Genomic DNA, 16,348 nt, shown 5'->3' with positions numbered 1-16,348 from the left:
ACCCCTAATACGTCTGGATACGACTGTTTCAGGTGACACATATGTAAGCATCCTGTCTGATCACCTCCACACCTTCATGTCCATTGTGCATTCCCACAGACTTGGGCAACTCCAGAAGAACAACGCGACACCCCACACGTACAGAATTTCTACAGAGAGGCTCCAGGAACACCCTTTTGAGTTTAGACCCTACCGCTGGCCGTCAAACATTAACATTACAGAGCACAACTTGGATGCCTTGCAATGTGCTGTTCAGGAGAGATCTCCACCCTCTCGTATTCTCACGGATTTATGGACAGTCCTGCAGGACGTATGGAGTCAATTCTCCCCTGCACTACTTCAGACATTGTCAGAGTCCGTGCGATGTCGTGTTGCGACACATCTGCGTGCTAGCGAGTGGGGGAGGGGGGGGGGCAGGTGCACCAGTTTCTTTGGCTCTTCAGTATGCAAATATTAAAGACGGTAAGAATTATTACATTGTGTTTATCATGGCTTCGAAAACATAAAATCAGCCACGGATCAGCAATCAAAATTTTACATGGCAATTGGAACATAAATAAATGCCATGTGACTACGTCCTCCCTTCTGGTAGACCGTTCGCCAGATGCAAGTCTTTCGATTTGACGCCACTTCGGCGAGTTGCGCGTCGATAGGACTGAAATGGTGGAAATTAGGACAACAAAACAACCAGTCCCTGAGCGGAGAAAATCTCCGACCCAGCCGGGAATCGAACCCGGGCCCTTACGATTGACATTTTGCAGCGCTGACCACTCGGCTACCGGGGGCGGACAGTTGGAATGTGATAAAGATCACCTCCAATTATGTTCTGGGGATCTTCGCATTTACGAAAAAAGTCCGCCGAACGGGGCTAAAGTGGAAATGTTGCAGGTATTATATAGCAAAGTCGGGATGACCTTTTTATACTCTTAATCGCAGAGAGATGGGTGGATGAGCATGACCCCAATATGAAGGCGGAAAGCAAGAAATGAAAACACGAGCATTCAACAGCACAGAAAAAAGTGAAAATCCAATCATTTTATGGTAAGTTGATAGTGAGTTCATTTTGGGGGGTTGGGTGTAGGGGTTCAGATTATGCTTGTAGTGGACGAAGGTCACAAAAGGATTCATCCAAAATCTCCTGGCGAGGTTACGGTAGGCTGCGAAGACGCTGCATCACAGGGAGCTGTCCGACTGGTACTTTTTGTACCACGACGCCCCAGCTGGTTTTGCACGTTCACTTGCTCATCTTCTTCGTGCTGTTTAATTTTCTTCACGTTCCGTATTCTCCTCACCCGGCACCAACTGATTCCTTCTTTTCTATGTTGAAGAAACCGTAGAGTGGCAATCCTCTAAGTGCCCTTCACTCGTAGCATTTGTACCCAAAAGTTAAAGTAGTTCAGACCACCCTGGATGTCCTCCTCCAACTGCAACGATTGGGGAAGGAGGTAGATTTCAACTGGGTACCATGGCATATCGGCATTTTTGGGAAGGAAAGGGCAAATGTAGCAGCCAAGAAGGTTTCTTTCGATCCGCATGCATTTCAGTGTGCCATCCTCCTGCATGCTATCACCTCAATGTTGAGCTCAAGAGTCTTGCGTCAGTGAGAGGATGAGTGGCTAAGATCAGTGTAGTCAAGGAAAGAACACTGGTGTGGTGTACTTCTTTCCAGCCACGGGACGAGGTTCTCCTCACAGGCCACAGGGCTGTGACGCATGTCGTCTTGCTCCGGCGGGAGGACCCTCCAATCTATGGTGCCTGTGGCATACAGGTCACTGTGCGGCAAGTTTTATTAGACAGTTTTTTTTTTTTTTTGAGCAGCGGGCCACGGCTGACTTGTTGGCTGATCTACAGTCTATTAGGTAACAATGAAAGGAATGTGGTTCGAGTTTCAAGGTGTTTTTAGTAACATTTTGAGGAGACGGTTTTAATTCGCTCGCAGGGTGACTGGGTCGCTCATATTTTACATAAGTGGCTGGCCAGTGATAATATCCTGTGGCTTCCTTTTAGCTCTTTTCTCATTTTACTTGTGTTTTAGTCTCTTGTATCTTCAGTCCTCTCCCGCTGTCTTTGCGTTTACGACGCCATATTACTAATTTTGTCTCCATTCGTTTCTTTTAATTTGTGTCAGATGGCTGATAACCTCTGCGTTGGGCACCCGTAAGCACCAACACACACATACACACACACACACACACACGCAGGGAGAGAGAGAGAGAGAGAGAGAGAGAGAGAGAGAGAGAGAGAGAGAGAGAGAGATAGGGAGATAGAGAGAGAGAGAGAGAGAGAGAGAGAGAGAGGCAGCATTACCATAACGAAGGAGAGGTGATATTCGAGGTAAAGTGTGTCTGCAGACATTTACAAGTCAATGCTTTCAGTAATTTAGACACGATTTCGAAAAAAAATGTATTGCTTTGAACAGAAAGGCTTACACTGACACTAAGTTCCATGGCCTGGCATGAGTTTTTCGAACTGTTACCAACTCTCGTACGCTCTGTATCGTTATTTGTTTGATCTTCTAATGCACGGATGGGCGAGGGCCCGCGATTGATTTCAGTCCCGCATGCTTTTGTTCGCACTCGAAGGAGACGAGTGAAATTTTTGCTTACTTCACGCATTGTTGGTAGACTGGAATTACCTATCTCACCTAATTCTTGTTTGTCGTGGACGTATTAGAACAGTGCAGCTGTTGTAAATGAAGGTAATTTATGATGAACTAGCTCCAACCAGTTCTTTTTACATGTATCTATTATTCCTTGATGACATTTCCCGACACCTGGTATCCTGTTGTCAGATATTCACATTCATTTACGAGTAATAAATACTGTTCTCTGCTGATGGTGTTACAGAGTTTTGCAGCGGAAGCTTTGAAGGCAGCTATTATAAGATATAAATAAAGAAACAATGCTCACGACGCGTAAATAAATGTGGGCATCTGAAGAAGGGGTGTAAATAAAACGAATTTACTCTTACAAACGTGTGTTTTGAGGCAAATTCGGAAGCGTGGTCTGTTGAGTAAGGGGTGCCATTTATATTGGTGCGTTATTTCATCGACATTAACGTCACGGACACTACAGTTTCACACTGTGGACTAGCAGCGCTTCTGTCACGTCATGTCAAGAGGCCGTCCCCGAGTTTAACCCTTAGAGGTATAATTGGGGTCTTTTAGGACTGACAAGCTTTCATTTTCTCGAGAAATTATCTCATTTTTTAAAATTAATGTTGATGTCCTGTATTATCTATTATCCTTGGAAAGAAAATTATGTTCTTCAGCAGGAGTATTGCTGAAAAAGAAATTACACTACTGGCCATTAAAATTGCTACACCACGAAGATGCCGCGAAATTTAACCGAGAGGAAGAAGATGCTGTGATATGCAAATGATTAGCTTTTCAGAGCATTCACACAAGGTTGGCGCCGGTGGTGTCACCTACAACGTGCTGACATGAGTAAAGTTTCCAACCGATTTCTCATACACAAACAGCAGTTGACCGGCGTTGCCTCGTGAAACGTTGTTGTGATGCCTCGTGTAAGGAGGAGAAATGCGCACCATCACGTTTCCGGCTTTGATGAAGGTCGGATTGTAGCCTATCGCGATTGCGGTTTATCGCATCGCGACAATGCTGCTCGCGTTGGTCGAGATCCAATGACTGTTACCAGAATATGGAGTCGGAGAGGGGGGGGGGGGGGGGGGTTCAGGAGGGTACTTCGTAACGCCGTGCTGGATCCCAATGGCCTCGTATCATTAGCAGTCGAGATGACAGGCATCTTATATGCATGGCTGTAACGGATCGTGCAGCCACATCCGATACCTGAGTCAACTGATGGGGACGTTTGCAGGACAACAACCATCTGCACGAACAGTTCGACGACGTTTGCAGCAGCATGGACTATCAGCTCGGAGACCATGGCTGCAGTTGCCCTTGACGAGCCTGGGTGCACGAATGGCAGAACGTCATTTTTTTCGGATGAATCCAGGTTCTGCATACAACATCATGATAGTCGCATCCGTGTTTGGTGACATCGCGATGAACGCACATCAGAAGCGTGTATTCGTCATCGCCATACTGGCGTATCACCCGGAGTGATGGTATGGGGTGCCATTGGTTACGCGTCTCGGGCATCTCTTGTTTGCAATGACGGCACTTTGACCAATAGACGTTACACTTCAGATATGTTACGACCCGTGGCTCTACCTTTCATTCGATCTCTGCGAAACCCTACATTTTAGCAGGATAATTCACGAAAGCATGTTGCAGGTTCTGTACGGTCCTTTCTGGATTCAGAAAATGTTTGACTGCTGCCCTGGCCAGCACATTCTCCAGATCTCTCACCAACTGGAAGGCCGGCCGCGGTGGTCTAGCGGTTCTAGGCGCGCAGTCCGGAACCGCGGGACTGCTGCGGTCGCAGGTTCGAATCCTGCCTCGGGCATGGATGTGTGTGATGTCCTTAGGTTAGTTAGGTTTAAGTAGTTCTAAGTTCTAGGGGACTGATGACCACAGTAGTTAAGTCCCATAGTGCTCAGAGCCATTTTTGAACCAACTGGAAACTTCTGGTCTTTGGTGACCGAGCAACTGGCTCGTCACAATACGCCAGTCACTGCTCATCATGAACTGTAGTATCGTGTTGAAGCTGCATGGTCAGCTGTACCTGTACACGCCATCCCAGCTCTGTCTGATTAAATGCCCAGGCTTATCAAGGCCGTTACTACGGCCAGAGGTGGTTGTTCTGGGTACTGATTTCTCAGGATCTATGCACCCAAATTGTTGGAAACTGTAAGTACATGTCAGTTCTTGCATAATATATTTGTCCAATGAATACCAATTTATCACCTGCATTTCTTCTTGGTGAAGCAATTTTAATGGCCAGTAGTGTAGTTACATTACTTTATAACTTTTGTGGTTCTACTCGTAACATAGCGTATTTTACCCACCTCAGAGAACATTCCATCCCGATACTTTATTTATGTATTACCAACATTATGTGTTAATAAAGATAAGTTACTGATAACAGTGAAGTGTTTGGCATAATTACACTCTTCATTGAGAGGTAAGAACCACTCTAAAAGCTATCTCCCAGCACTAACTTCAAGGTAAGTGTGTTTGTCAATGCCAAAATACTTTCACATGAACATAAGTTTTGTATTATAAACCGAATTCAATTTAATATACTATTATTCCTTACATAGATCATAATTGTATGCCATATTACATGTAAAGACAGAAGTCAGTGTAAGTGATTGCAAATTGAATCCAGTTATTACAGAGTGGCTTGAAGATGAAATGCTGTTGATGAAGAAGGCAGGAGAGATTTGGATACTGATGATCATCTGGATAATCAGCCAATTTCTTTTAGTGTCCCAGTTGAAACAATCAGTGAAGAATTAGATGATATATACTACAATACTGCTGATTTTCTTTTTAGTCTTGATACAACTCAACAGAATGGATAGATTCCACGAATGAGCAGAATGTGAGTACATATTATCATGAAAATTCCACCTTGAACAGTAAGAGGTAGTGTAACTAAGCATAAAGGAAAGTCAACTCTAAATGAAGGCTTCTTCCATTTGGGTATTTATATAAACATTATTTTCGTCTTAACGACAATTTGACAGTCATACATTGTGTGGCCAAAAAGATCGATTGTGTGATATTGTCAAAATTCTACAGAGTGGTGTGGTAATTGTTAGAAATAACACAGTTCTTATCTTAATGAACGAAATATATAGATCTAGCTATTTTCATAATAATATATGGAATTTTGGTAAACCCACTAATGAAGGACTCCATTCATTTATGTTCAAGCCTGATGAAATGGAGAATACTGAAGAGTGGTCTGAGATATTTAACAAACTTTACAAAGGTCAAGCCATAACACTCGAGTAATTTATTGTAATGAAGGGAGAGTTGTTTAATAACGAGCTTCAAATAAAAGTATGTAATAAAGGGGTAATATTAGGTCAACAATTTTTTGTAGTCAGTCCCTTTTTATGTAATTATAAAACAACATGAATTTGATGCACACAAGGATTTCATACAATACCTGTAAAATATCATATATCGAAATTAAGTTAGAAAACTTCCTAGAAGGATCAGAGTTACAATTTTTCACTTAGTTTTCTATGGTTTGCGTTATAAGTGAAACTTTCCATACATAACTAAAAAGGCCAGGGTCTCATCTGGTATTTTCTCATTAAAAGAAGCACATAAATTCATTGCTTTATGTGTAGCTATTATATTTTTTCTACATATATTAATCACATAGATAGGATAGTGCGTTATTACATTATATGGACTTTCATCAGCAACTCATATCAATTGTGTAACACATTCCAATTCATGAAATGCATTGTAAGCTCTCAAATAATTTTTGTTCGATATAATTGCACATTTCTTGAAGAAATACTTCATTTCTTCCATTTTTCAAAAATAATGTATGCTGCATTAAATCATCATATAATGTTCAATCAGGCAACTGATTATGTTTTCGATTACTTTGAAACCTAATAAATGTGAAATATGGCATATCAAATTCCATTGATTTGTGATTGTGATATCTAGCTCAAACTTTTTCTTATCATCAATCCAGCTACCTGTGAATTTTGTTGTTCAAAAAATGATATCGGAATTTATGGATTTTTCTGGATATTTTTTCTTTGCACTTGTTCACAACCAGGCTCATATTTAACATCATGTATGTGTATTTTCATAGATTCCACAACACTTTTACCCTCTTTTGGCAACATATCTTTAATTTTAACACCAGCTTCATTGTGGTCAGCCCACCTTAGTAGAGCATCTCCAGCACTGTTACTCCATGTACAAATTACAGTAATATCACCTTTCAAAATTACTGCCTTATAATCTTTGAAATAACCACCTAATATTCCCAGTGGGGGTAGTACTTCATTTTCTTGTTTCTTATTTTACTATTCCTTAGTACATGGCCTTCAAAGCTTATTGTGTCAGTGGCATATGATGTCAAACACAATTAAACTAATGACGAAATAAATGGATGTCCAGTTCTAGATAAAACATTAAATGAAATGGTTGTAGGTAAATTATTAGTAATAGTCTTTTTATTAGCTTCAATAGTTGATTAAATCGTAACTCACTTCCAATACTTTCTTTCAGGTCATATCCATAGATAACTTAACATTGCTCTCAATTATTACTGTATTTAAACAGTCATGTGCTTTAATAAGAAATATTACACATCATTGTGTAAATAAATTTTCAAGATCTATTGGCTGGTAAGAATTATTATTATTGCATTATCCCAGTAAAACTAATTAATTTGTGATGAGTTACTTGGAGTTAAAAATGTGCTATGAGATCCAACCAATGCTACTATTTTAAATTAGTCTTTTTTGAGCACTGATGAATTAACACTCACTTGTATTATTCTCCTAATTTATTGGTAATTAAATGAAGACAGTTTGGGATCCAAATATAAGAATTCGAAGAAAGAAGTCAAAAAATAAACATGATAAATTACTAAATAATTCTATTACATGTGCCATTACTGAACCCAGAGGATTTTGTAAAATAACACTAATGATTCCTAATTATATATTCACACCAGCATGCTTAAATTAGTATAAAACTGATCATTTATATATATATTTAAAAGTGTAAATCAAAGAAAAAACAATTTATTGAAAATGTAATATAGAAGAGAAATGGGATTCTAAAATAACTACAGTACATTTATGAGTAGCAATGATGAAGTGATACCATCTGATGATTCTAAAAGTAATTTGCTTGCAATGTTGATGATTTTAAATTGGAAAGTTAAGACATAGTAACAGCATATTTTATTAGATGTAGACAGAATGAAATTTATCAGTTTTATTTAGCTCACACAAATTCAAAAATTCCAAAACTATAGGTCACAGATAATCTCAATTTTTAAATATTGTTAGACAAGAGGCAGTAATCTAAAAAATATTTATCTTACATTTATTTGGTTTGATTTAAGGTATGATGAATTTAGAAATACGTGTCATAAATACTGGAATGGTAATTTTGGATTAATATATATTCGGACATCACATTTAAATCAAATTATGGTAAATATAGAGCCCAAATCAAAACTTTTATAATGTAGACATGGACATAAGCTTCAAACAGGAATGCTTTTACATTATCTAAATGTTTACCAAATACAATCTTCAGCCTATTAAAGAAGCTAAGCGAAATAAAAGAGAAACTGAAGATTTACAGGAAGGATTTAAATACTGGAAAAAACAAGCAAAAACTAAATATGAAAAAATATTAGAGATCAACCTGTTATTTATGCAATAGAACTAGGAAAACAAGGAATAGAATTAGGTATAACATATTGAAAGCCAATAAAGAAAATACAGAGGTTGTGAAACAGATGGTACCATATTGTATAGAAAATTATGATGACATGATTCCTATCCCATCAACACCACAAGAATCGTCATTTGAGAAACGTATATTTAATAAATTTGGTGTATTGGAATTCCTTCAACTGAAGGACAGGAACAACTTGAAGGAATGGTGAAAAGGTTAGAGAAGAGGAAAAACAAAAAATGGGCAGTAGAAAAACCTTTTACCTCCAAATCCCTGTACTGGTCCAAAAATAGTAAAGGTTATTGTTACTTTCAAACATAAAAGTTTTGGTTTATGCTTCGAATATGGTGACAGTGTATTGAGGATTCTGAAATTAAATTTATCAATGACCACATCTTAATCACTGAAAAACATTATAAAGCAAGTTATGAATTAATGAAAATCTTGACTTAAATTATGTAGACTCTGATGGATATGTTGAAGGTTTTTATACGCATATATGAAGATATACTTATATTAACAAATGCAGTATTTTAAAATAATAAGACTAAGAGCAATAAACCTTAAACAAAATAAGGTGGCAAATATGACATACTAATGAAAATAATATGCCAGAAAAAAATATTCAGGCAAAACAGAAAGTCCTGACAAATTGGGTAAAGGATTTATTAAGGAAAATACTGAAAAACCAGTTGAGTATATCTGTATGAATGATGTGCGTAACTTAATCGATATGTTTATGGTCATTCATGGTGAAGAGATGGCTGATAACAAAAACAATCACAATGAAAAACTCAGAATAGCAAATATAATTAACCAGGAAATGAAGTGACTTCATCACCAACAGTCCAAAAGGTATACTACTTTAATTATGTATCTGAATAATTTACCACATACATTTTGGGAAAGTGAAGAGTATGGGAAAGGAATAGTAAACACAGTAGATAATAAATTACCATTTGAAATGAATCTTTCAAGTTATAATTATAGTGGACCAAGTTCGAAATTAGATTACCATGTGAGGCAAGAATAAATGTTACGAGATGAAGCTTTTAAACTACATAACGGGTGATCAAAAAGTCAGTATAAATTTGAAAACTTAATAAAGCACAGAATAGTATAGATAGAGAGGTAAAAATTGACACACAACTTGGAATGACATAGGGTTTTATTAGAACCAAAAAGAGAAATAAAGTATTGCTAGATGCATGAAATATCTCTTGCCCGCATCATTTGGTGATGATTGTGTGCTCAACTGCCACTTCCATCGTGCTTGGCGTCAAAGGCGTCCGTGCAATTATTTGCTTTGGGTTACCTCAAGTCACAAGTGTATCATGATCGACTGACATCTCTAGTGATGCTGAAACACAACATCAGACGCCAATGCCTCACCATAGCTCCGGACATGCTTTACAGTGCTGTTCACAACATGATTCCTCGACTACTGCTATTCTTGAGGAATGATGGTGGACTTACAAGCATTTCCTATAAAGAACATTGTCTTTGCTTTGTCTTACTTTGTTATGATAATTATTGCTATTCTGATCAGATGAAGTGTAAACAGCTAGACTTTTTTGAAATTTTGTATTTTTTTTTGTTTCTAATAAAAAGCTATGAATTGCAAGCATGTGTGCCAATTTTTACCTCTCTATCTACATTATTCCACGATTTATTAAGTTTTAAATTTATACTGGCTTTTAGATCAAACGGTAAATTGTATATAGAGATAATAATGATTAGAGAGAAGGCATCAAGCCAATAAAGAATTTCAACTAGTTGCAAAAGAGAGAATTCATGGTCGTGATGCATCGCTTGGGGAATATTAGATGAAACAGTTGCTGGAGGAATAACATACGGGAAAAAAAAACTTGTTGTTGATATTGATGCTGATGAAAAGTGATGGGGATTATGTATAACTGTATTTTTATTTTATATTAATGAATAACTTCATCATTAAATATACAAATCTACGAAGTGGTAGAACTAAACCAAAAACTTTTAAAATTGTAGTCAATAATGGTGTGTTACAGTGTATTGATAATTTTTTAATTGGTGCTGAAAAAAAGAAAGAGATACAATTGAAGTTTCATGAACCTGTCACAGTGACGAGAAAAGTGGCGATAATATAACAATATTATTAAGTATACTTGTTGTAAAAAATATTTTTGGAAAAAGAAAGAACATAGTGACTTAATAGACTATGAAAATGGAAGGGGATAATAATTTCTGTGTATATAAATGAATACTTAGACACTCATTGTACAAAGTTACCAAATGGTAGAACTAAACCAAAATGATTTAAAGCTAAAGTCAATAAGGGCCTGTTACATGGTACTGACAGTTTTAACTGATGCTCAAAACAAAGAGACATGGAAAATAACAGCAATATTCAATTATCATTAAGTATACCTATTACACTAAAGAGTTCTGAAACTTTTTTAAGATAAAACAGGAGATGGACTAATGTAAAGTGAAGGTGGTTTTCTACCAATACTACTGGCAGCATTAGAAACAATGTACCATTTTTACCTACTGTTGGTGCAGTTGGTTCACCAGCAGGTGGTACTGTATTTGTAGGAAATGCAGACACGAACAAAAAGAGAGGTGACTAAGAACTTGAAGAAAAGAAGACATGATTTAGAAATGGGAAGGAAAGGTGCATGGTTTAAAAACGTGTTGTAAAAATAATTGAGAAGTGTCCTAATGCGTCGAGTAACTTCAGTATAGAGAAACTTGCTAAACAGTTAAAAACTGAAACCTTTGTGACATATTCATGAGTGATGAGTTACCTGTCGAGTGTGGAATAGTAAATTTAGGTACTTCAGGCCACATTTGTACTCACTGGATCAGATAATGGTAAGAAATTTCTCTTGGTTTATTAGGAGGAAGGATTCCTAAAGAACTGATTATATATCTTGGATCAAGTGATCTATACTATAATGGACTGCAAATATCACAATTTGATGAGGCACTTGTGGTCATTTGTGTATATTCATTCAAAAACTATTATCAGGTGGTTATGAATTCAATAATTCAAGTAACAAATACACATTTTTAGAAATAAAATGAACAAACAGTTTAAAAGTGAAATAATTTTTTTTGAAAAACAGAAAATGAATTAGAATTTTAATTAGATCCAAAAACCGAAAATGTATTAAACTATTTCTAAAGGAATTAAACAGACATTTCTAAAATAAGAAAAAATTATATTGATTTTGTTGGTAGAGCATTAGAGGATGTAAAAGACTCAAATGAAGAAAAGATGTAGTTCACAAAACTATATTTAGAAAAGGAATTAAGTAATCTTGTTACCAACCTGAATAATGAAGTATTTTAACTCAATTCAAGAATTCTGTTACCAAAAAAATCCACAATGAACAGCTAACAAATTACTTTACAAAAACGGATTTGCTGATTATTTCTCAGAGGTAGGTTTAACACCATACCTAAGTCAAACAAGTGATCTTCAAAAAGAATCTCTGACAAATATGAAGTGAAATTTGATTTTATTACTGGTTATGAAATACTCAAATACACATTTGATAGTGTAAATGGTGACAAATCACCTACTGATTTACAACTAGAGATCAAAAGACTTAATATTGATGAATTACAAATTTTATATCCCACACAACTTAATAATCCATCTAATGAAGTGAAAATGAGAGATAAAATATTTATAGCACTATATTAGTCTGCCAAAACTTTCCAGGTTTCAGGTGCATTACTCATGTATGTTGTACATATTGTATTGTCAAACGACAATAATAAATTGGAACAACAATTAAATTTTGAAGCTGTATAAAGGAATGATCATATTTGGAGCCAAAAGTGCAAACAGTTTACTGAGACATATCTTCCTTAAAGAGTAACGATTGACAGTGGAAGACAGAGAATTCAAGGCTTCCATTCAATATGCAACATTAAAAAGAATAAATTTGTTAAAAACATTTTGTAGCTGAAGGTGTGAGAAATATTCATGAAGAAATAATTATGAACTAGATAAACCAATGAGAATTTTTTTAAAGAAGAAGTGTTGTCTCTTTAGAAATAAATGATTTATTGCAAGCTGATTTAGTTCCAGCAAACTCTGGAAAATTAAAAGCAATGTCAATAATAAATAACTGCTAGAAATATTTATTAACTCTCATTCAAGTATTTTTTAAATGTGCTTGGGCTATACCAACTAAACATGAAAAATGCAAAAATGTAGCTGATGCTTTTGAAAAGATATTTAGAGTGAGAACTCAAGGAAATTTGCTACCTAAAAATGGAAAAGAATTTTTCAATGAAGATTTTCTGAAAGTACAAAAAACAAAAATGTTAATCATTATTCATTGTATATTGAAATAAAAACATCTGCTGTTGGAAGGTTTACTAGAATATTTAAAGTAAAAATGTAGAAAAGATTTCCATTCAAAGTAATTATAAGTGGATGGACGTTGCTTCAAAATTATTTGATTAATACAGCAACACAACACATAGGTCTATAAACATGAAACCAAATGATGCAAATAAAACCAATGGGAAAAGCATTTAAAGAAATTTATCCTCATATTGTGTTACCTGTTCTTAACAAATATAATATTGGTGATCAACTAGGAATAACTGAAAGGAATATTTGAAAAAAGATATACAGCTAATTGACCTACAGAATTAATTGAAAATGAAGATGTTACATATTCTGTTCCAATCACATACCAATTCAAACATATTAAGGGAAAGTTTTATGGGTATGAACTACAAAACAAATAATCTGTATACGTTACATGAAATTTTTGTTAGTATGAACTACAAAACTAAAAATATGCACATATTATGTCGATAAAAACAATGGTCAAGTATATGTCAAATGATTTGGGTTTGATTACCCATTTATTAGTTGGGGAAATAAGGATATTTCATTTTATAGGGATACCACACATTTCTTGCTTATATAAGTGGAGTTCATAGCTCAAAATCTAAGCTTGTATGGTATTGATTATAACATTGATTTGTTGAATGTGCTTTCTTTAATGAGAAAAGTATATTTTGAATTATTTCAGAATTTTAAATCTGAGATGACGAAATCGAATCTATTTCTAAACATTGTTTTAGTACTTTAGACATTGTCTATTGTGTATAAGTGCTGCTTTTTGTATATTGAAATGAAGTTTTACTTCAATTTTCCTTTACCCTCTTGTGTTCCTAACGATGATGTTTCTGTATAAACACATTAGTTAACTGAGAAGTCTCTGAATTATGTATATGATCTGAACTGTGACGAAGTATTCATTGTTTATGAATATGTTAAGAATCTAATTTGCAGGTAAAGCTTAATCTTAAAATACTCAGTATCACATATCATATATTTATCTTCTCCTTTGTTTTGTATCCCATTGATTCCAGAAGAACTTTGGATAAGTCATTGACCACACTATTTTTCTGATAATTCTGCATAAATTAATTAAGTGTAGATATTCCTTCTCCTGTCATATTCTGTAGTAGAATTTCTTTAATTGTTTCACTTTTTTAGTTGTTTGTTTCTGAGTAATGACAGCAGGGTGAATATATTCTCCTGGTATAGCTTATTGCCATATCACTTATTTACTTATTTTAATTTATTCACTATCGAGATCATGAATCTTAGTGGCAGATTAAAATTGTGTCCTGAACCAAGACTCGGACTGGGGATGATTGCATTTTCGGGCAAGTGCTCTACCAACTGAGCTACCCAAGCACGACTCACGCCCCATCCTCACAGCTTTACTTCTGCCAGTACCTCGTCTCCTATCTTCCAAACTTAACTGAAGCTCTCCTGTGACCCTTGCAGAACCAGCACTCCTGAAAGAAAGGATATTATGGAGACATGGCTTAGCCACAGCCTATGAGATGCTTCCAGAATGATATTTTCAGTCTGTGGTGGAGTGTGCACAGATATGAAATTTACTGGCTGATTAAAACTGTGTGCCAGACCGAGACTTGAACTCGGGACCCAGGCAATTCGAAGGCAACGGCTCTACCAACTGAGCTACCCAAGCACGACTCACGCCCCATCCTCTCTGCTCAGAGCACTTGCCCACAAAAGGCAAAGGTCCTGAGTTGGAGTCGCGGTCTGGCACACAGTTTCAGTCCGTCAGGAAGGTTCATATCATCGCACACTCCGATCCAGAGTGAAAATCTCATTCTATTCAGATCATGTTTTATAAGAACATAGGCTTCCTTGACCAGTGTCATAGTGATAAAATTTCTTCTGTGTATTATGCCGCATCATTGCTAAAATCTGACAACAATAATAAACTAAAACCAACGTTTTGGCCGAATTGCAATGGCCTTCCTCAGGTGCCAGGAGGCCCGAGTGCTGGCGAAAGAATCGTGGATGTCAGAATGCAAAATACAGGAGGCTATCGAAATTATCAAACAACCTGACAACAGCAACAGAGAAGATGGCTACAAACTCCCAGCGTCCTGCCTGATGGCCATTCCAGTCCAACGGGCCATAAACGTTAACAGGGCAGAAGCTACAAGGGACACGGATGTATCTGCACAAACAGTTGTAGAGCAACTATCAGTCCACTTCTGCGCACACCAGGAGAAAACTTGCCGACCGGAAGCCAAACGCTGAATGGCAGACAGTTACCAATCATTGTTGATATGGACATCCATGAGTAGCCTCTCTGTTTCCATCTTCCCTTATGTCATGAGTAGCCAATCTCATTAGAGGGCTAATTACATTTTTTACAACAGCGACATCAGACATCAATAGTCTGCAATAAATGTAAGCACCTATCTCTGTGCAAATCCAACCATGCCCTGAGGAAGGCCATCGCAATTCGGCCAAAACGTCGGTTTTAGTTTATTATTGTAGTTAATTTTTAGCAATGATGCAGTATAATACCCAGAATAATTTCAATCAATGAGATAGTAATGAATTTTTTTCTTCATCTACAAAACTATCTCTGTAGTAACTTATGCCACCAAATTTCATGTTGTATATTTTTTTGTGTTCCTCAATCCTGAAGCACTTAAAAGATGATAAAGTCTTCGATATGCACATAATAATATTTATCACCTGGATGTTTAACAGGATTACATATACCCAATTCTGTGTAAGAGTAACTTGATTGTTGTTTCACCTACTTTAAAGAAATGATCGTCTTGTAGTTTATCTGTGGTGATGATGTAGGTAATATCATTCACTTCCATTTCTTGAAAACATTACTTACCCTGCCATAGTTCTATATTTTTGATTATTCTTTTTCTAGTAACTTAGCAAGTTGTTGTTTTTCTTGTTATGTTTTTAATTTAGATCCAAGGTCAGTGACTAGTTGTTCTTTTTCTTTATCTTTATGCTGTATATTCATTCATAGTTTGTATTAAATATGTTTTGTAATCGAAATTAAAACTACACTATTTACCGATTTTTTAAATTTTTCAGCCTATTCTTTCTTAGATGATAAAATAAATTAAAATAAACCAGAATTACTTATAAATATTGCTAATTTTTCATTATCTCTTAACCTCTACAAATCAATGAGGTTTAAAACATCCTCATATTTTAATTTGTCATCAATATCTACATGTTTAAAAATTCCATCATTAGTATCTTCATATTCCAATATTTCTCGACATATTTGGCTTTGAACAGTGGGCAGCAACTTTACACGCAATGACACACATCTGCTTGTTGTTTTATAAAACCTTCTTAAATTATTCTGAATACATTCAAATGTGTTCATTATAGATACTCCTGAACTGTAAGCAAAATTTGAGTTACTTGGAACTGGCTCCATTTATATACCAAACAATTAATGAAAGTTTTGTCATAAAAAATTTGTGTAAAACTAATAATATTTTATGCTTTTATAGTATCTTCAACCCTGAAGAACTTTTATGTATATAAATGGAATCTTAAAGTAAGAGTGGGCAAAATAACAGAGATTAAAAGGTTATTCTGAACAGAGAAATCAACAACTTATTGATCTTAGCGAACATGGGAATCAGAACAACAGTGAAGGGCAGAAATGTACACTAACAGATATAAAAGAT

This window comes from Schistocerca gregaria, chromosome 3 (genome assembly GCF_023897955.1).
Source record: "Schistocerca gregaria isolate iqSchGreg1 chromosome 3, iqSchGreg1.2, whole genome shotgun sequence".
Lineage (NCBI taxonomy): Eukaryota > Metazoa > Arthropoda > Insecta > Orthoptera > Acrididae > Schistocerca > Schistocerca gregaria.
Note: the sequence above shows the minus strand (reverse complement) of the source record.